Below are 22,587 nucleotides of genomic sequence, written 5' to 3'. Positions count from 1 at the left end.
AAACATACATAGCATTTTGCTTCTTCTGTGTGTGCTGCAGAATGTATTTGTTAGACTGTTCATCCTTGGAGTGGTCTCCCTTAACTTTTTGCCAGTTTCCCAGGTTGTTGAAGTGTGCTGGACTCTGATTTTGCTGTTTTTGTTACTCTGGGCACTTTACCACTGCTAACCAGTGCTAAACTGCAAGTGCTCCTATACAAAATGTGTAGGTAATTGGCTTATCCATGATTGGCATATTTGATTTATTAGTAAGTCCTTACTACAGTGCACTAGAGGTGTCCAGGGCCTGTAAATCAAATGCTACTAGTGGGCCTGCAGCACTGGTTGTGCCACCCACATAAGTAGCTCTGTAATAATGTCTCAGACCTGCCACTGCAGTGTCTGTGTGTGCAGTTTTAACTGTAAATTCGACTTGGTAAGTGTACCCACTTGCCAGTCCTACCCCTTCCCTTTTCCTACATTTAAGACACCCCTAAGGTAGGCCCTAGGTAGCCCCAAGGGCAGGATGCAGTGTATGGTTAAGGTAGGACATATAGTAATGTGTTTTATATGTCCTGACAGTGAAATATTGCTAAATTCGTTTTTCACTGTTGCAAGGCCTGTCCCTCTCATAGGTTAACATGGGGGCTACCTTTAAATCTGATTAAAGTGTAGATTCCCTTTGGGAGCGGATGGACATGTGGAGTTTGGGGTCTCTGAGCTCACAATTTTAAAATATATCTTTTAGTAAAGTTGATTTTAAGATTGTGTGTTTGAAAATGCCACTTTTAGAAAGTGAGCATTTTCTTGCTTATACCATTTCTGTGACCCTGCCTGTTTGTGGATTCCCTGTCTGGGCCAGTTTGACAGTTGGGCTGGTTGTACCTCACACTAGACAGTGACACAAAGGGAGCTGGGTTGTAGTCTGCATTTCCTGATGAGCCATCTGTGCTAGGAGGGAGGGGAGGAGTGGTCACTCACACCTGAAAGGGCTGTGCCTGTCCTCACACATTGCAGTCTCCAACCCCCTGGTGAGTGTCTGGGGCCTGGCCTGCGCAAGGCAGGATTTCATAATCAAGAGAGACTTTGCTTTGAAGTAGGCCTACTTCAAAGGAGAAAATGGGTATAAGAAGGGCACCCAAAACCACAGACTTTAGAACACTTCTGGAACCCAAGAGGAACCTCTGCCTGGAGAAGAGCTGAAGAGCTGAGGAAGAAGAGCTGCCTTGCCTGTGACTGATTTTTGTGGAACTATCCTGCAGTTTCTACTTCTGCCAGAGTAAGAGGGCAAAGACTTTGTGTGCCTTCCATCTTGTGAAGATCTCCAAGGACTTGATTTAGAGCTTGCCTCCTGTTGTTTGAAGTCTCAGGGACAGCAAAGACTTCTCTCTCCCAGCACCTGGAGTCTCTGGGGAGACTCCTACTCTGCCCTGTAGTGCCTATCCAGTTCCTGGAACCCTGTAAGGAGAAGGTGGCAGCCTAAGAGGAAGAAGTACACGCACAGAACACCGTGCAGGGAAAAGATCGATGCAACTCCAATCTGCGGCTGGGAAAGCGACGCACTGCCGGCTTTGCGGCTAAAAATCAATGCTCACCTGTAACGCAACCGAAGAATCAATGCACGGAGCTGGAGAAATGACACGCAGCATCGCTGACGGAGGCTGGGAGATCGTAACCCGCTATGCGTGGTTTTCGAATCATCCTGCGGCTGGATTTCCGACGCAAACACCGCTGGATGTGTAAAAACAATGCAAGGCTTGCCCGGACCTGAGAGTGCTGACCGGATCGACGCATCTCTCTCCTGCGGAGAGAAGAAACGATGCGCTCGACCCGACAAAAGGAGAAACAACACAAGGTCTCGCTCATGAGTGAAATCGACGCATCGCAAGCCCTTTTTGACCCCATCTCGCCCATGCGGGGTTATTTTTAATGCACCTAAGGTACATTTTCATGCTAACAGTGTTAGTGTGCATTTAAAACTACATAAAGACTCTTTTTGCTTTTTAATTGATAACTTGACTTGTGTATTGTGGATTTTTGTTGTTTTGGTCTTGTTTTGTTTAGATAAATATTTCATATTTTTCTAAACCTGTAGTAACCATTGAGTTACTGTGTGTGTTGGTACAAATACTTTATACTTAGCACTCTGAAGTTAAGCCTACTGCTCGTGCTAAGCTACCAAGGGGGTAAGCAAGGGTTAGCTGAGGGTGATTCTCTTTTACCCTGACTAGAGTGAGGGTCCTTGCTTAGACAGGGGGTAACCTCACTGCCAACCAAATACCCCATTTCTAACAGTATTCCTCCTCATTGTGCTATGCTAACGCCACCCCTGTCTTGGCATTGGTTTTTGGTGGTGCCTCAGATTTACAAGCTCTTGTAAATCAGGGGCAGCTTCCAAAGCAATGGGTGTTGTGGTGGAATGCCCACTGCAACGCCCATGACATGCCCCTATGACAAAGAAAACTGCATATGAGGGGGGCATATTGACGAGGAGGCGTAAAGCCACAAAAAGTGACACTACACCTCCTTGTAAAAATGGAGAAGTGGTCAGCGCCACAGGAACGTTGCAAAAAGTGATGCTTCGGTGGTGCTAGGGCCTTGTAAATCTGGTCCTATGTATGAAAGGTTGATACCCATTCTGTGTCTAGGGGGTAATGTGTTGACCTAGTAGGGATCATGGGCCAGATGTACTAACATTAAGGATTGTGATTTCCTAATATCTGTTTTTTTTTATTTCGAATTAGCGATTCTACTGTGTGGCAAATTGACTTACCTCATGAATATTAGTGAGGTAGGTCACAATTTGCGACCCATTAAGAATTGTAGCTACCACATGTATAGTGGCCTTCTCTGGTCAGCAAACCACCATGTCTCATTTCTAATAAAGCAACCTTTTTTCAAATGCAGCCCGTTTTTCTTAAAGGAAAATGAGATGTTTAAAAAAAGAAAATGAAGTGTTTAAGTTTAATTTTTTAACTTTCTCAAAGAGGAAGGGTCCCCTAGGGGACCTCTTCATATTTGCAAATGGATTACCACCACTTTTAAACTGATGGTAAAGTATTAAATGTTTGTGATAAGAATCTGGTCAGAACACAGTAATACATACATCCCCATTCAGTATGTGGAAGTGATGCCCTAAACACTTACCTTCCAAATGCCGATTTGCAAATGTAAATCGAGATTCGGTAACAAGTTACTAAATTCCATCTTGCCTTTTGTACATTTGAAAAGGCATTTTGTAGTCACAAACAGTCTGATTCTGCAAGTAGGGCCGTTTGCGACATGTCTGTGATTGCTTTCTAATAAAGCAATCTTTTTTCAAATACAGCCCGTTTTTCTCAAAGGAAAATGAGATGTGTTTAAAAAAGAAAAGGAAATGTTTAAGTTTAATTTTTTAACTTTCTCAAAGAGGAAGGGGCCTCTAGGGGACCTCTTCATATTTGCAACTGGATTACCACCACTTTTAAACTGATGGTAAAGTATCAAATGTTTGTGATAAGAATCTGGTCAGAACACTGTAATACATACATCCCCATTCAGTATGTGGAAGTGATGCCCTAAACACTTACCTTCCAAATTCCGATTCGCAAATGCAAATTGAGATTCGGTAACAAGTTATTGAATTCCATCTTGCCTTTTGTACATTTGAAAAGGCATTTTGCTGTCGCAAACAGTCTGATTCTGCAAATAGAGCAATTTGTGACTGCAAAAATGCTTTGTACATCTGGGCCGTTGCCCCTTAAAATAATTTTATATTGGCCAAACATATGCATTGGGGCACTGGGAAGACATATCCAAGTGTCCGCTCATCAGTAAAAGGATATGTTGAGGCTGCTTCCATCATTTTATATCTGTCTGATGCTCTTAGGTATTTCAAGTGGCACACACCTTGCTGCAAGGATCGGTAGTATGCTTTACAGAGAATATTTTGTATTGCAGGTAGAGCAGAACAGACATGATGTGCCGTACACAGAACAGAATTGGATTACTGAGACAGTTCATGATGTGGGATATGTAACTAGGACGACACTACACAACTGAATTAATTTTTATTGCAAAATTTACATTTTCATGCACGTATAAATTTGCAGAGAAACACCCAGTGTGTGATGAACAGCAGAAGGCAAGATTAGAACCCAGGAATATAGGTTGCAGAGTCACCAACTTAGCTGTGTGCCCACATCCCGACCCCTATCTATAGAAAGGCATACTACAGAGGACCCTTATTGTGTAGTAAAGATCCGTCAAGTACAGAGTGACCTCTTCCATGTACAATGGTAAAAACTAGGAACTGCTCCTTGTCGCCCCTTTTATACTGACAAAACATGCTCAAATGCCATTTTGCCCCTCACTTTACCCAGATTGGGTATATTCAGGTACTTTCTAATGGTTAGTCGCACATTTTTAGGGCATGTATGGACAGTTGCAAAAAATCCCACCACTCACCCGCGACTAGGATAAGGGGGGAATTCGGAACACCTCAGCTTACACTCTTAGTGCAGAGCAGGGGAATGCTTGAATGGAATGCCACAACAATGAGGTATTCCCTGAGTAGACCATCACACCACAGGGGTGTGCCTTGAGGTAACGACCACACCACCAGGGTGTTCCTTAAGCAGACTACCACACCACTCAGGCATTCCTTGAGTAAACTGCCACACCACCGAGGTGTTCCTTAAGTAGACTGCCACACTGCTGGGGTGTTCTTTGAGGGAAGTACCACACCACTGGGGCATTCCTTGAGTAAACTAAGACACCACTGGGGTGCTCCTTGACTAGACTGCCACTCCACAGAGGTGTTCCTTGTGTAATCTACCAAACCACTTGGGAGTTTCAATACTGGGGTCTTTGAATAAACTAACACTACACTGGGGTGTTCCTTCACTAGACTACCAAATCACTAAGGGGATCATTGAGTAGACTACTATGCTGCTGGGGTGGTTCTTGAGTAGTTTACAACACCACTAGGGTGTTCCTTGAGTAGACTACCACACCACTGTGATGTTCCTTGAATAGAGTACCATGCCACTGGAGTGGTTCTTGAGTAGCCTATCACACCACTAGGGTGCTCCTTGAGGCGACTGCTACACCACTGTGGTTTTCTTTGAATAGACTACCATGCCATTGTGTTGGTTCTTGAGTAGTCTACCACACGACTAGAGTATTCCTTGTTAGACTGCCACACCATTCTATGCTGAATTGAAAGTTTGCTAATGTTCTGCCCATCTGATTGGCAAAAAAGACATCCCTCTCCACGACCTGCATTGCAAAGTAGCAGAAGCCATGCATTTCACAGGGGGGAGAAGCAACCCCCCACCACCAAGAGTCCTACAACTCAGCCTGCAAGAGGGACATGTGGCCCAACTTTACTGATAGAATAATGCCCTCTCTTTTTACCCTTTGATAAAAGCCAGGCTGTCACTCACTATCCGTGTATAGTAGCATGCTAAGTTCCGGTGGCTCTCACTTTATCCTAATAAGGCATGCTCAGGATTTGCACACATGAGCTTTCATCTGTTCAGGACATGTTTAGTATGTTCTCCTTCTTTGTCCTGGTTACACGCCCTATCCCCTTTATTTTATCATGGCGATTCTATTCATTCCTCTGCTGTCCCCATCTCCACTATGGCCAAGAGGCATCACTTACCACGTTACATCACTTGCTTCCTCCATCCTAAACCTCTAAAAGAAAATGCCGAATTACTGCGAAGCTTTCTTTCTAATATTCCACTATATTCAGTTATATTCAGTGTATGTTGCTGTTTGTGAACCAGTATTGCCAAATATGTCATGTAAAGGTTGGAGTGTGGATGGAATAGACTTTTTAGAACCATGATACTCTAGTTCACTATTATTGAAAAAGTGAGTCTCTGGTATGTTTACGTTATATCTCATTGTTGCAAGCCCCCCTGTGCTAATCACGCATTGTACGTGAGGCTTGGTTTATTTTTATTATAATTGATACATATGGCAGAAGGTATGCTTCAATTAAACTTGATACTCAATTTATCTCAGCATTAATACTCACTTCTAATGCCTAAAATTGACTATAAACCTATTTTTACATCATGCTCTCTGATATTTCCTTTCTTTCTTGTTTTTGCTTGCCCCTTTCCCTGTTATGTATCATTCACCCACTATTTCTCTCTCTCTCATTCTTTCACTATTTCTTTCCCAATCCCACTGTCCCTTCGTCATCACCTTTTTGATCCATACTTCTTCTTTTTCTCTCTTTTGTGTGTGTCTCCCTCACTTTCTTTCTATATTTCTTTCTTTCTCTCACTCAGTTCAAGTTCAGTTCACTGCCATTCAATACTATATTGCTATATTCGAATGTAAATTACGGGGTTATAACTATTGAAAAATGTCTATATATACACATCAGTATTGCATTATAATTTACATTTGAGGCTGTAGGTCCCTGGTGATGTCACAGGTTGAAAGTGATTCCTTTGTCTTTTTTTTCTGTCTCTGGTTCTTCACTTATGTGGATACATGTCACTGGCACACCATTCTGTCTCGGGTTCTTCAGTGATGTGGATGCATGTCTACAGTACATCATTCTGTCTCTGGTTCTTCAATGACATGGATGCTTGTCTACACTACATCATTCTGTATCTGGTTCTTCACTAACGTAGATGCATGTCATTTTACATCGTTTTGTCTCTGGTTTCTCACTGACATTAATGCACGTCGATAGTACACCCTTCTGTCTCTGGTTCTTCACCAACGTGGATGCATGTTACTGGTACATCATTCTGTCTCTGGTTCTTCACTGACATGGATGCATGTCACTGGTACATCCTTCTGTCTCTGGTTCTTTACCAACGTGGATGTATGTCATTAGTACAAAGTTCTGTCTCTGGTTCTCCACTGGCATGGCTGCATGTCTTTGGTACATCATTGTGACTCTAGTTCCTCACTGACGGGGACGCATGTCCATAGTACATCCGTCTGTCTCAGGTTCACTAGCGTGGATGCATGTCATTAGTACGTCATTCTGTCACTGGTTCTTCACTGACATGTCTGTATGTCTATAGTGCATCTTTTTGTCTCTGGTTCTTCACTAGAATGGATGCATGTCATTAGTGCATCCGTCTGTCTCTGGTTCTTCACTAACGTGGATGCATGTTATTAGTACATCGTTCCAGTGGCGGGTGGTGAATTTTGAAAGTGGTAGGGGCGCATGTCACTGACTAAAACTGCACCTTGCGTGCGAGCCTAAAAAACGAGCCCCCATTCTCTCTGAAGGGTGGAAGGAGTTCTTCACCTGACAAAATGTAAATGTGTCAACATTGCAGACTGGTGAATTCAACGCACGCAATTCTAAACGGGAACTCATAGAATGTTAAAATCACAGTATGCCAATGAAGCTTGTCTCATCCCTGGAACGTTTGTGATGGCTGCAGACCCTTTTCCCATGAGACATTTGAAACATCGAGTCAAACAATACTATTTTAGAATAATTTCTCCAAACAATGGCTGATATAATCTGGGAGGTGTATATTGGCAGGGCCTGCAATCAGTTTTCAAAACTTTTGAAGCATCTCCTTTTGATTTTTTCCTTCCTGTTCTTTCCACATTTATAATCAGTCATATAACGAGAGAATTTTCTTGGAAGATACAAGATGGAACAATAAAAAGATACCACAACCTCAGGCCTTGAACAGCAGCTCTACCTCTATGTTGGAAATATGTTGCACGCTGTGAGAGAGAAGTTGAGGCGCTTAAATCCCTCAGCCAGCAGGTGTATTAAGCGCTATATAAATGGAATTTCAATTCAATAGTATCCTCTCCAGCTGCAGAAGAAGTAAATAAAAAAGAAACCTTACATAGTGGTAATAACAATGATAGCAAGATAACAAAGAAGCTCCAATGCAGACTGTAAGGCATTAGCCATAAATGACCTTCAAATGAAGTGCTTCAAATTGTAGAGCAGGCCAACAACGTGAGGATTTCTGCATGCATGAGTCACAATTATGTGCTTATGTTTACCAAAGTAAACTGTTCTTCATATAATAAACAGGTTTGCACTGTATGTTGCATTCATTTAATTTAACCACCAACCAGGTGGCTGCAATTCTTCAAGATAAATATCATTCTTTACATGTAAATCGTGCACTTTGACTTTTGCTCTTCTCAGTGCTCTGTCGGAGACCCCAAAGTACACACATAACACACTACAAAGGGGATCTTTACTACAACTGAAAAATGAAAATGCATTCTCTCTTCACTCCTAGCAGTCACCTCTCAGCTGAGTGAAGTCAGTGTGCTCCTCTGTTGGCTAGTTTCAGTGAAGACTAAATGAAAGATAGACTTTCAGCTATCCATTCCACATTATATACACACCATTTGCATTGTTTTCTAATGCAAATGAAAGTTCAGCTCCGGGTCCAGCTGCAGTCAGCATCTGGAGACCGGTGCCACCTCCCCGACCCCACAAATAGGACAGCACATAAAGCTTGAGCCTCTGAGTTGTACTTTTATAGCCCAGTCAATGGTAATGGCATTTGCCTGTGTTTATTCACCTGATACCAACCCATTCAGCCTGCTTCCCACCTCCTCTGATAAGAATGAGGCACGGTTCTACTTATTGCTGTTAAAAGGCCTAAGGGGGTTCAAATCCACATCTACCTAACCATGGCATAAAATCCATAACTATTAAGGATCCCAGTTCCAATAGGAAAGTCTTGTTCAATCTATGGTAACTATGGCACAAGGTGGGGACTTTTCCCCACAGAAAAGCAAATAGGGTATTTAAGCATTTGCTAAATAATATTAAAGCATTTCCAAATGGTGTGAAATTGGGTTTTTGACTGAGGGGTTTGCAACCCTTCTCAAGCAACAACCATAATCCTTGTCAGGGTGAACCACAAAAGTCATTATATTAACCTATTCTTAAGCTTCTGTCAGGCTGCACACAAACAGTATCAAAGTATCAAAACAATACAAGAAAAATCCCACACCAACATAGAAATATAAATTAAAATGTAATAAAGAAAATGACACAAAAATGTAAAAAATCCAACCAGTAGAAACAGATATGTAATTTTTTGAATTTAGATAAAAGTACTTCAAAAGGCACAAAGTGCCAACTGATGGTATCTTATAAAGCTAGACTGGGACAAAGTCACAAGTTTAGGACAACTGCGAGGGAGTGCAAGCAAGGGACAGGACCAAGTTTGCTGAGGAATATTTTGTATGTTTTTGGTGCTCGATTTGGGCAGTGTTGCTTGTTGGGGATTCATGCTGGGTTTGATGGAACCTTCAGTTAAGCTGCTATAGCACCTTTATCACCACTTTGAAGGGGCCAGGGCAGGAGGTGCACCACTTTGAGGGGCAGGACTCACTCAGACTGGGTCCCGGCGCAGGTTCAAGACAAGATGGTTGGATTCTTTTCTGTCCTTGAGGCTCTGATCAGGAAGCTAGCCAACTAGCCCTTGGAGGCACTGTGGTAGTTCTTAGTGCAATCAGAAAAGCAGGTTTCAAGAAGAGGGCAGGTCTCTGATGACACAAGACAGACTTCAATCATCAGGGCAGTCCTCATAGTGCAGCAGGGCAGTACTCTGAAGTACACAGCAAGCTACAGACAGCAGGGCAGTTTTCTAAGAGTCCTTCCACACCACAGGTCTAGAAGTGAACTGAAGGGTGGGCCTAGGAGCCATGAACATTCCACAGGTCCAGAAGTGATCTGAAGGGTGGGTGTAAGAACCATGCCCATTCTGAAGTGGAATAAACCCTGGAGTTTCCCCCTACTGAAGGGTCTGGAATTTCATACATTCCTGCCCTGTTCCCAACCTGTCCCCAGGCACAAAAGGTTAGTGTGAAGTTCTGTGTGTGAGCTGAAGCAGAGTCTTTGAAGTGTAAGTGGGGCTGTGCACAGCCTTACCTTCACCTTCTGCCAACATTTAGGTTCTCTATTGTGTGGCTGTCGGGAAGGAATACACAAAGGCCAAGTGCAAACTACACCTAGTCATGTGACACAGTAAGCAGGCTGCTGGCATGAAATGGTTAAGACAAAAAAAATGTTGACTTTCTAAAAGTGGCATTCTCAGAATTGTGACTTAAAATCTGACTTTACCATCAAAGAGGGTTTTAAATTACAATTCCTCATACACCAAGCAAGACATTTCTACCTGCTCCAAAGCAAATGTTATCACTTATCAAATGTAATAAGGTAATCAAATGTTATCCTATAAGAGAGGTAGGACTCACAGTTGTGAAAAACAAATTTGTGTATTTTGTTCCTACCAGGACATGTAAAATGTAAAAGTACATGTCCATCTTTTTAAATACAATGCACTCTGCCCTAAGGGATCTTTAGGGCCTAACCTAGCGGTGACTTACATGTAAAAAAAAAGGGAGTTTTAGTCTTGACAAATAATTGATTTTGCCAAGCCCTATTGGCAGTTTAAAACTACATATAGGCAGCAATGGCAGACCTGAGACATGTTTTGAATTGCTACTTAAGTGGGTGGCACAATAACCTCTATATGTAGACAGTTTTTGCTTTATGCAAACAAATTCCAGCTCAGCAAGTTTGTTTTCGGTAAAAAAAAGAAAACAGATTAGGCAGTAGAACCTGGCACCCTTTTGACATTCAGCCCTGTCTACAGTATACCTGCAGCACAGAGTGGTAAGGTAGGATGCTGAAGTCAGCAAGAATCCTTCAAACTGAAATATATCATGACTAGGCTCCAGTTGAAGCCATCCATTTTGGTACAAAAAGCTCCACATGAGACAATGATGGATTTTGTAGCTACTGTGGTGACTTTACTACTGTGAAGACTTTTTGTTTTTCAGAAATGTCTAGCATGGCAAGGTCGGAAACAGTGTTAGGGCTCAATGAAGTTGCATGCTTAGTTTTGGTAGTGCTCCAGTAGGCTCAATATGCTTAAACATTGTTTGAAAATGCTCTGAATAGAATCATGTCAAATTCATATTTATTAGTGTTATCTATGACAGTGGCCTCAACACCTTGTCCTTGCCCTTCAGAGGTAAAAAAAGTTACAAAATCTCACTTTCATGTAGGTGCTGTAAAACCTCTTGGTTTTTCGTTTAGCTCCTAGGCTTCCAGGGACAATTACTAGGCCCCAGGTATCTCTCCAGTCGGAAATCCCACAGGGTTTAGTACAGGTGTCTTGAGCTACAGGTAAATCACAGACACCTTGAGAGCAGCTCTCAGCCTGGAGTTCATTTTGAATAAGCACTAGGTCACATTTCCCTTTTAAAGCTAAGGGGGGGGGGGCTGTGTTTATTTGATGGTATTATCATCAGGCTCAAGATAGCAGGGCCTGATAACGAGCAGTTCTTAGACAGATGTATGACAGGCTGGGCACTGAGGTGAAGAACTGACCCACTAAGGCATTTAACTCTTAAATAAAAGTCCTTGTCAACTCAATATTGGAGCGTAAGAACAAAATGATGTTTCTGAATGCTTTTAAATGGGAGAACATTACAATGAAAAGTTACCTTAATGATTAAATTAACTCTTAATTTTAATTTTCCCCCATTTCAAAGTGTCACATTTACAAACAACAGGGCTATTGTTCCCAGAGGCCAGTAGACACTGTGCCATGATTATAACTGAGATATGCAGTCATTTTGTAACTGGAAGAAATTTAAAGTATAGAAAACATTTCTATGAAACGTTAAGTCAATGTTTTTTCACCACTTTTAATTAAGCCAATTATAATGATTCATGAAGCATGTTTCTTCAATTTAAATTCAAACTGAAACAAATGGCTGTATTTTTCACTTATAAATATAGCACCATGTCTACAGGCCAGTGGGTGCAAGAGGCCTGCTGTTTGTAAATGCAACACCTGGAAATGGAGGAAAATTTAAAAGATTCGTTTTTTGGAATCCACATAAACAAAGTTAACTCTTCAGTTTTACTTTCTCCCATTTCATAGTGTCACCTTTACCACAGTAAAAGATGGAAGACATGGTGCAGTAGTTATAACTGGAAAATGCAGCCAATATTTTAACTTGGAGAAATTTAAAGTGCAGAAAAATGTTCCACGTTATGAACATCTTTGCAGAACATTCCTCTGCACTTAAAATTTCTGCCATTAAAAAAACGGTTGTATGTTTGTGTTATACAAGTAACAATGCTACATATGGTGAAAGGCATGACCTCTGCCATAAGTACATACGACACAAGCTCTCAAGTCACCCATACACATGTATCTCATTCAAACATCAACATGTTCATGCATCCCCAGAGACCATGCTCTCTCTGATACACTTGATAGCCCTGACATAGTGCCACTACTCAAAGTATTTTCTCCAAACCATAGTATCTGGCTGTTGGAGGTGGCACGTTCTGGTTAGCTGAGGCAAGGCCCTAGCCAGGCAGTACCTACAACTCCCATCACGGTGGGTGATTACACTCAGTGTATAACCTGCGCTCACCCTTGGGTAGCTTAGCACAGAGTAGTCAGACTTATCACAGAGGCAATGTGTAAAACATTGGCACAGCACATCCACACAATAAGTACACTGAGTGTCACAAATGAGATTTCACACGCAGTGTATGTAAATAAACTTTGTACTCCACATACACATGAATTAACACCACGTGAATGTCATGTAAATCTGGGCATAAACCACTTTCAGAAATATCACTAATAGCACCATATTGGCAGCACAAGACCCGTCCCAACAATCACCCCAATTCAATATAAACAGTCGTATGATGCATCCTGGTTCCCAACGATAGCAGCAATGTATACATACAGAGAACTCTAGAACTTTTGAAATAGCTCCACGGCCTAGGCTGCACCAGTAAATGTCAATGTCAACCACACCAGTAAACAGCGTGCCCAGCAATGTGGCCGTGCAGTGAAATCAAACCCAGACACTCACTCCCACACTCTCACTCCACACTGCTACGCGATACCATGGATGCCAGCCATGCTCACCTACAGGCACTCGCACACACTCACTTCCAGCAGCCTAATGCGGTGCTCTGACAACCGGCAGGTGAAGTGTCAATTAGTTTGCAGACCCCTCTTGGATACAGACCTTCCTCCACCCTCTAACCGATTCCCACCGCCGTCATAGTTAAAATAAAGCAACATTTCCGTGAGTACTAGACGTCTTGCAGCCGGTGGTTACTCTTAGTCAAGTTCCTGGGGGAAAGGTATGAGGGAAGAAGGAGAGAATGGCTGAATAGGCAACAGTCCGCAAATGGAGGTTTGGTCCCCACTCAGGAAGTTCACTCAGAGGTCTCCACACCGGCTTTTCGGCACAGACCCTTGTCTGCAAAGCACAGGGAGAGGGTTGCCTTGGGACATGCTGTTCACAATGGTGTCCAGCCAAGCCACACCACTTCACTGATAGTTACCAATTCAGCACCTCCCAGGACAAAAGGCACAACATCTGGGGCACGATGACCGCCCCAAGCATCCCGGTTGCACATGAAGAGTTTACCAATTCCATGCCCTTCTGGTATGGGTACAAGGTCTGGTGTGTGATGACCTAAGTTGCACCAGACACTTGCGAAAGCAGACAAAAAGTGCTCAATGTAGGCCTCCCTCGGATGAGGCCCAACGTCTGGTATATGATGACTTGAGTCACACCAGACAATCCCACTGCACACGACAAGTTACCAATGCAGATCCTCCCTGAAATGAGGCACCATGTCTGGTCCGCAATGATTTGAGTAGCACCAAGCAATCCTGTTGCAAATGAAAAGTTACCACTGATGTGCCTCCCTGCAATGAGGCACAACATCTGTTGCGCGATTAAATGAGTGGCACCATGCAATCCCGCTGCACGCGAAAAGTTACCAATGCAACGTTTCCCTGGAATGAGACACTCCCTCCTGGTGCATGATGACATGAGTCCCACGAGGCACTTCTTGAACACACCATCACCTCCTGTTCCATACCTCCCTTGAATGAGGCACAATGTCTGGTGTGTAATGACTTGAGTCACTCCAGACTAATCCAGTCACACACACACAGACACCAGTTCAGTGGTACCACACAAGTTAGATTGCGGCACTGCTCCGGGTATGCCACTACCTCCGAGGGTTGCAACCAGTGACATGGACACTGCACACAATGAGGTGCAGTCAATGGCCGCACAAGAGAAATGCAGCACACTCAACAGCAACGGGCCATGCGGGGTCCCACAACCAGTTATCCATCCACTACCAACCAAGCGTTTATGCGTGACATGGCCCCACGATGAAGGGCCACTCTCATTGAATGCGGGCTGCACTTTTGCAGCTCTGCACCAGGCCAATCTGGTCTCCAGGTCCAATATTTAGTTCAACATTCACACCACTGCTACCTGGTGGAATCCAGCAGATGACGTAGAAGCATAGGAGGGCACTGCTCTCCAGATGACATGGTAGATCGTGTAGGTCCCTCACAGGGGTCTTTGATATCCCTCAGACCTCCACGCAGAACAGAGGGCAAGCCAATAGCAGAGTGCCCAGGCCAGCCATGATACAGGAAGGGTACGCAATCCCTTCCGAGGATAGTAAATACTCCTGTGCGCAACAGATTCCTCTGGCAGTGTGTACCACACAGTAAACACTCCTTCCTGCGCTCCTGCAAGTGTATCTCTCAATTGCTGATGTGTGGTCCCCCTAGTTATACAGAAGTAGGCCTTTAAAGTTGGGAGTGGTTCAAAGGGTTCTCCTTTAAACCACAGATGGCATCCCTAATTTTCAGTCCTGTCTACTGTGGGGCTCTGGAATGTAGACCCTTATCTTTAGTGGTGCCATGATCTGTCTACGAGAGTCCAAGTGTCAAAACCTATCCTCCCAATCTACCCAGCCAGGCCCTCAGATGGCAGAGGTCTGTTATTTCGGTTTTCCAAGTTTTATATCTGTGCCTGGGGAATGCATAGATGTGTTTTCCATTAGCCCCCCAGTAAAATGAAGCTTGAATTGAAAATGCACACAAAAGGGATTTTAGAATATGGAAATGCACACTTTCTAGAAGTGACATTTCCAAGGTATTACTAACCAAACCACCTTTACCATTGGAACGATTTGTCTTTAGGAATATAATGACAGTAAAAATGATGAGGCTGCTCCACAGCAATCTACTATTGCAGCTATGATTAATTATAAACTTTCCCACACATTAACCTATGGGCAGAGCAGCTCTCAGTGGCTGTGAAAAGACCCATGGACATTCTTCATTCCATGGACATGTGCCCTGGTGCCCGCACCAGCCTGCAGGGGCAGGCTGGATACAAGCTTTGTAAACACCATAAGGGTACAAGTGCGCCCATACAGGCCTGCATTGTAAGGATCAGTACATGTATAAAAACACTAATGTGCAAGTCTGTACATGCTGACAAGTTGTGCCACTCTCAGTATAAATATAAAAACACCAATGTGCAAGTGTGCACATACTGACAAGTGCCGCATCCTAGTAGATATAGGAAGATTTTGAGCACTTTCACACTGTAGTCACAGAGGGAAAGTGTGCAGGGCCCGAGGGCCTCTTAAACAGAAACAACAAAGGTTCCTAAAAAAAGCAAAAAAGCTTGGGGAACCACTACCTTAACGTGTCTGGTCTAGCACTTGCTATATGAACATTAGTCTTAAAGTTAATTAAGCTGGGCGTGGTGGTGTCTGTTAACAATGCACAAGTTGTTTGACCTTCAGTAGCTCCCAATCGTTTTCGGGGATGAGAAGTAGTTCTCACTGCAGAAAAGGTTGGAGACCCCTGGTTTGGTACAGTCTACTGCGGACTGGGTAGTTGGTTCTTCAATAGGAAACAAAGCTGTTCTTACGTCTTTTATGTTTGCCAGCAAAACAAGAGGGTAGGCAGTTGAAATTTAAAGAATACTTCCAGTTCCTCATTACAGGTGAACAGCAGAGAACTCCTCAGTCTTCTTCACATGTGGGCACTCAAAGAATAATTCTTCTCCTCAGTCTTTACCATTGCCATTTGTGTTTTGATCAGTAGGTGGTGCAAAGCCACGTTCATTCTGTACACTAAACAGTGATTGATGACAACCATGAACTAATCAGGGTCATGAACTAATCAGTACAGAATAGTCACAGTCCAGCCGTCTCACCTGTGCAGCAGTTCATGTTTACGTGCCTGCAAAGTGTTCTAGGAGCCATTGTTTAAAATGAAAGGCACCAGGCTCCAGGTTCTGAGGCAAATATACACCACGAATGGCTTGCAATTGGCTTGTCCATAGGGAAAACCTATATTAGCTTGTGCAGTGGAAATAGCACTTTATATTTGTATGTATGTAGACACTGTAGGGAAATACTGCTTAACCCCTTCTGTGCCGCGGACGTAGTGGTTACGTCCTGCGGCACAGTGCTGCTGTGCCGAGGACGTAACCACTACGTCCTCGGCACACAGCCCAGAGGGAGCGCTCTCGCTCCCTCTGTGGGGTTCCCCCCCACCCCCCCAAGTCAGGGATGGAAGGGGAAGCCCTTCCCCTCCCACCCCCGACCCCCCCCCAACCCCCCCTGTGACGTCAGCGCGCGAGCGCGCGCTGATTAGTCACAGGGTCTCCCCCATTGCGCTGGAAGCAGAGCTTCCAGCGCGATTGAAAAAGAAATGCTTTTGCATTTCTTTTTCAATCCCATGGGGGAGGCCCCGAGAGGCTTCAAAGGGAAGGAAATGTATTTCCTTCCCTTTGAAGTCTCTCACAGGTTTCAAAAGCTGGATTGCTTGCAATCCGACTTTTGAAACCCCACTAGACACCAGGGATTTTTTTTTTTTTCTTGAAATTGGCAAAAGGGAGCGACCCCTTGGGCAAGGGTCGCTCCCAGGGGGGCATTTTTTTAGGAAGGCCTTTTCTGCCCCCCCTGGGGGCAGATTGGCCTATTATTAGGCCGATCTGCCCCCAGGGGGGGCAGAAACCTCTAGGCACCAGGGACCATTTTTTTTTTGTGATGAATTCTTTTTTTTTAGGTGGGGAGCGATCCCTTAGGCAAGGGTCGCTCCCCTACGGGGCAATATATATTTAGGCCATTTCTGCCCCCCTTGGGGGCAGATTGGCCTATTTTGATAAGGCCAATCTGCCCCCAAGGGGGGCAGAAACCATTAGACACCAGGGAGTTTGTTTTTGCGCGCGAGTGTCACGCAACAAAGCGAACCCTTTGGCAAGGGTCGCTCCCAGGAGGGGCAATTTTTTGGGAAGGCCTTTTCTGCCCCCCCTGGGGGCAGATCGGCCTATTATTAGGCCGATCTGCCCCCAGGGGGGGAAGAAACCTCTAGGCGCCAGGGCAAATTTTTTTTGTGTGTTTTTTTTTTTTGTTCTTTTTTTTTTTTTAGAGATGGGGAGCGACCCATCAGGCAAGGGTCGCTCCCCTGGGGGGCAAATTGTATTTAGACCATTTCTGACCCTGGGGGCAGATTGGCCGATTTTAGGTCAATCTGCCCCCAAGGGGGCAGAAACCACTAGGCACCGGGGATTTGTTTTTTGGCGCCAATGTCACGCAGGGGGAGCGACCCCGTAGGCAAGGGTCGCTCCCGGGGGGGGGGGTGGGGGGCAAATTTATTTTAGGCCATTTCTGCCCCCCCGGGGGACAGATCGGCCTATTATTAGGCCGAACTGCCCCCGGGGGGGGGGCAGAACACTCTAGGCGCCAGGGCAATTTTTTTTGTGTGTTTTTTTTTTTTGTTGTTTCTTTTTTTAGAGATGGGGAGCGACCCATCAGGCAAGGGTCGCTCCCCTTGGGGGGCAAATTGTATTTAGACCATTTCTGCCCCCCTGGGGGCAGATTGGCCAATTTTAGGTCAATCTGCCCCCAAGGGGGCAGAAACCACAGGGCACCGGGGATTTGTTTTTGGCGCCAATGTCACGCAGGGGGAGCGACCCCGTAGGCAAGGGTCGCTCCCGGTGGGGGGGGTGTGCCGGTTGGGGGGGCAAATTTATTTTAGGCCATTTCTGCCCCCCCGGGGGACAGATCGGCCTATTTTTAGGCCGAACTGCCCCCGGGGGGGGGCAGAACACTCTAGGCGCCAGGGCAATTTTTTTTTTGTGTTTTTTTTTTTTGTTGTTACTTTTTTTAGAGATGGGGAGCGACCCATCAGGCAAGGGTCGCTCCCCTGGGGGGGCAAATTGTATTTAGACCATTTCTGCCCCCCTGGGGGCAGATTGGCCAATTTTAGGTCAATCTGCCCCCTAGGGGGCAGAAACCACTAGGCACCGGGGATTTGTTTTTTGGCGCCAATGTCACGCAGGGGGAGCGACCCCGTAGGCAAGGGGTCGCTCCCGGGGGGGGGGGTGTGGGGGTTGGGGGGGCAAATTTATTTTAGGCCATTTCTGCCCCCCCGGGGGGACAGATCGGCCCTATTATTATGCCGAACTGCCCCCGGGGGGGGGGGCAGAACACTCTAGGCGCCAGGGCAATTTTTTTTTTTTGTGTTTTTTTTTTTTGTTGTTTCTTTTTTTAGAGATGGGGAGCGACCCATCAGGCAAGGGTCGCTCCCCTGGGGGGGCAAATTGTATTTAGACCATTTCTGCCCCCCTGGGGGCAGATTGGCCAATTTTGGGTCAATCTGCCCCCAAGGGGGCAGAAACCACAAGGCACCGGGGATTTGTTTTTTGGCGCCAATGTCACGCAGGGGGAGCGACCCCGTAGGCAAGGGTCGCTCCCGGGGGGGGGGGGTGTGGGGGTTGGCGGGGCAAATTTATTTTAGGCCATTTCTGCCCACCCGGGGGACAGATCGGCCTATTTTTAGGGCCGAACTGCCCCCGGGGGGGGGCAGAACACTCTAGGCGCCAGGGCAATTTTTTTTTTGTGTTTTTTTTTTTTTTGTTGTTTCTTTTTTTAGAGATGGGGAGCGACCCATCAGGCAAGGGTCGCTCCCCTGGGGGGGCAAATTGTATTTAGACCATTTCTGCCCCCCTGGGGGCAGATTGGCCAATTTTAGGTCAATCTGCCCCCTAGGGGGCAGAAACCACTAGGCACCGGGGATTTGTTTTTTGGCGCCAATGTCACGCAGGGGGAGCGACCCCGTAGGCAAGGGTCGCTCCCGGGGGGGGGTGGAGATTGGGGGGGGGCAAATTTATTTTAGGCCATTTCTGCCCCCCCGGGGGACAGATCGGCCTATTATTAGGCCGAACTGCCCCCCGGGGGGGGGGGGGCAGAACACTGTAGGTGCCAGGGCAATTTTTTTTTTGTGTTTTTTTTTTTTGTTGTTTCTTTTTTTAGAGATGGGGAGCGACCCATCAGGCAAGGGTCGCTCCCCTGGGGGGGCAAATTGTATTTAGACCATTTCTGCCCCCCTGGGGGCAGATTGGCCAATTTTAGGTCAATCTGCCCCCAAGGGGGCAGAAACCACTAGGCACCGGGGATTTGTTTTTTTGGCGCCAATGTCACGCAGGGGGAGCGACCCCGTAGGCAAGGGTCGCTCCCGGGGGGGCGGTGGGGGGTTGGGGGGGCAAATTTATTTTAGGCCATTTCTGCCCCCCCGGGGGACAGATCGGCCTATTATTAGGCCGAACTGCCCCCGGGGGGGGGGGGCAGAACACTCTAGGCGCCAGGGCAATTTTTTTTTTGTGTTTTTTTTTTTTGTTGTTTCTTTTTTTAGAGATGGGGAGCGACCCATCAGGCAAGGGTCCGCTCCCCTGGGGGGGGCAAATTGTATTTTAGACCATTTCTGCCCCCCTGGGGGGCAGATTGGCCAATTTTAGGTCAATCTGCCCCCAAGGGGGCAGAAACCACTAGGCACCGGGGATTTGTTTTTTAGCGCCAATGTCACGCAGGGGGAGCGACCCCGTAGGCAAGGGTCGCTCCCGGGGGGGGGGGTGGGGGGTTGGGGGGGCAAATTTATTTTAGGCCATTTCTGCCCCCCCCGGGGGACAGATCGGCCTATTATTAGGCCGAACTGCCCCCCGGGGGGGGGGCTGAACACTCTAGGCATCAGGGCAATTTTTTTTTTTGTGTGTTTTTTTTTTTTGTTGTTTCTTTTTTTTAGAGATGGGGAGCGACCCATCAGGCAAGGGTCGCTCCCCTGGGGGGGGCAAATTGTATTTAGACCATTTCTGCCCCCCTGGGGGCAGATTGGCCAATTTTTGGGGTCAATCTGCCCCCAAGGGGGCAGAAACCACAAGGCACCGGGGATTTGTTTTTTGGCGCCAATGTCACGCAGGGAGAGCGACCCCGTAGGCAAGGGTCGCTCCCGGGGGGGGGGGTGTGGGGGTTGGGGGGGCAAATTTATTTTAGGCCATTTCTGCCCCCCCGGGGGGACAGATCGGCCTATTTTTAGGCCGAACTGCCCCCGGGGGGGGGGGGCAGAACACTCTAGGCGCCAGGGCAATTTTTTTTTTGTGTTTTTTTTTTTTGTTGTTTCTTTTTTTAGAGATGGGGAGCGACCCATCAGGCAAGGGTCGCTCCCCTGGGGGGGCAAATTGTATTTAGACCATTTCTGCCCCCCTGGGGGCAGATTGGCCAATTTTAGGTCAATCTGCCCCCTAGGGGGCAGAAACCACTAGGCACCGGGGATTTGTTTTTTGGCGCCAATGTCACGCAGGGGGAGCGACCCCGTAGGCAAGGGTCGCTCCCGGGGGGGGGTGTGGGGGTTGGGGGGGCAAATTTATTTTAGGCCATTTCTGCCCCCCCCGGGGGGACAGATCGGCCTATTTTTAGGCCGAACTGCCCCCGGGGGGGGGGCAGAACACTCTAGGCGCCAGGGCAATTTTTTTTTTGTGTTTTATTTTTTTGTTGTTTCTTTTTTTAGAGATGGGGAGCGACCCATCAGGCAAGGGTCGCTCCCCTGGGGGGGGCAAATTGTATTTAGACCATTTCTGCCCCCCTGGGGGCAGATTGGCCAATTTTAAGTCAATCTGCCCCCAAGGGGGGCAGAAACCACTAGGCACCGGGGGATTTGTTTTTTGGCGCCAATGTCACGCAGGGGGGAGCGACCCCGTAGGCAAGGGTCGCTCCCGGGGGGGGGGGTGGGGGTTTGGGGGGGCAAATTTATTTTAGGCCATTTCTGCCCCCCCGGGGGACAGATCGGCCTATTATTAGGCCGAACTGCCCCCGGGGGGGGCAGAACACTCTAGGCGCCAGGGCAATTTTTTTTTTTGTGTTTTTTTGTTGTTGTTTCTTTTTTTAGAGATGGGGAGCGACCCATCAGGCAAGGGTCGCTCCCCTGGGGGGGGCAAATTGTATTTAGACCATTTCTGCCCCCCTGGGGGCAGATTGGCCACTTTTAGGTCAATCTTCCCCCTAGGGGGCAGAAACCACTAGGCACCGGGGATTTGTTTTTTGGCGCCAATGTCACGCAGGGGGAGCGACCCCGTAGGCAAGGGGTCGCTCCCGGAGGGGGTGGAGGTTGGGGGGGCAAATTTATTTTAGGCCATTTCTGCCCCCCCGGGGGACAGATCGGCCTATTATTAGGCCGAACTGCCCCCGGGGGGGGGGGCAGAACACTCTAGGCGCCAGGGCAATTTTTTTTTTGTGTTTTTTTTTTTTGTTGTTACTTTTTTTAGAGATGGGGAGCGACCCATCAGGCAAGGGTCGCTCCCCTGGGGGGGGGGCAAATTGTATTTAGACCATTTCTGCCCCCCTGGGGGCAGATTGGCCAATTTTAAGTCAATCTGCCCCCAAGGGGGCAGAAACCACTAGGCACCGGGGATTTGTTTTTTGGCGCCAATGTCACGCAGGGGGAGCGACCCCGTAGGCAAGGGTCGCTCCCGGGGGGGGGGGGGGGTTGGGGGGGCAAATTTATTTTAGGCCATTTCTGCCCCCCCGAGGGACAGATCGGCCTATTATTAGGCCGAACTGCCCCCGGGGGGGGGGGGCAGAACACTCTAGGCGCCAGGGCAATTTTTTTTTTGTGGTTTTTTTTTTTGTTGTTTCTTTTTTTAGAGATGGGGAGCGACCCATCAGGCAAGGGTCGCTCCCCTGGGGGGGGCAAATTGTATTTAGACCATTTCTGCCCCCCTGGGGGCAGATTGGTCAATTTTAAGTCAATCTGCCCCCAAGGGGGCAGAAACCACTAGGCACCGGGGATTTGTTTTTTGGCGCCAATGTCACGCAGGGGGAGCGACCCCGTAGGCAAGGGTCGCTCCCGGGGGGGGGGGGGGTGGGGGTTGGGGGGGCCAAATTTATTTTAGGCCATTTCTGCCCCCCCCGGGGGACAGATCGGCCTATTATTAGGCCGAACTGCCCCCGGGGGGGGGCAGAACACTCTAGGCGCCAGGGCAATTTTTTTTTTGTGTTTTTTTTTTTTGTTGTTTCTTTTTTTAGAGATGGGGAGCGACCCATCAGGCAAGGGTCGCTCCCCTGGGGGGGCAAATTGTATTTAGACCATTTCTGCCCCCCTGGGGGCAGATTGTCCAATTTTAGGTCAATCTGCCCCCAAGGGGGCAGAAACCACTAGGCACCGGGGATTTGTTTTTTGGCGCCAATGTCACGCAGGGGGAGCGACCCCGTAGGCAAGGGTCGCTCCCCGGGGGGGGGGTGGGGGTTGGGGGGGCAAATTTATTTTAGGCCATTTCTGCCCCCCCGGGGGACAGATCGGCCTATTATTAGGCCGAACTGCCCCCGGGGGGGGGCAGAACACTCTAGGCGCCAGGGCAATTTTTTTTTTGTGTTTTTTTTTTTTGTTGTTTCTTTTTTTAGAGATGGGGAGCGACCCATCAGGCAAAAGTCGC

General features: G+C 46.9%; 1 protein-coding gene across 1 annotated transcript in view; it reads left to right on the top strand.

Moving 5' to 3' along the window:
- The window catches only part of LOC138261367 (G-protein coupled receptor 83-like), a 94,515-nt gene that overhangs the window by 3,653 nt on the left and 68,275 nt on the right, over positions 1 to 22,587 (top strand). The gene's annotated exons all lie outside the window — the stretch shown is intronic.

This window comes from Pleurodeles waltl, chromosome 2_1, assembly GCF_031143425.1.
Source record: "Pleurodeles waltl isolate 20211129_DDA chromosome 2_1, aPleWal1.hap1.20221129, whole genome shotgun sequence".
Taxonomy (NCBI): Eukaryota; Metazoa; Chordata; class Amphibia; order Caudata; family Salamandridae; genus Pleurodeles; species Pleurodeles waltl.
This window is presented reverse-complemented; position numbering and strand designations above follow the sequence as displayed.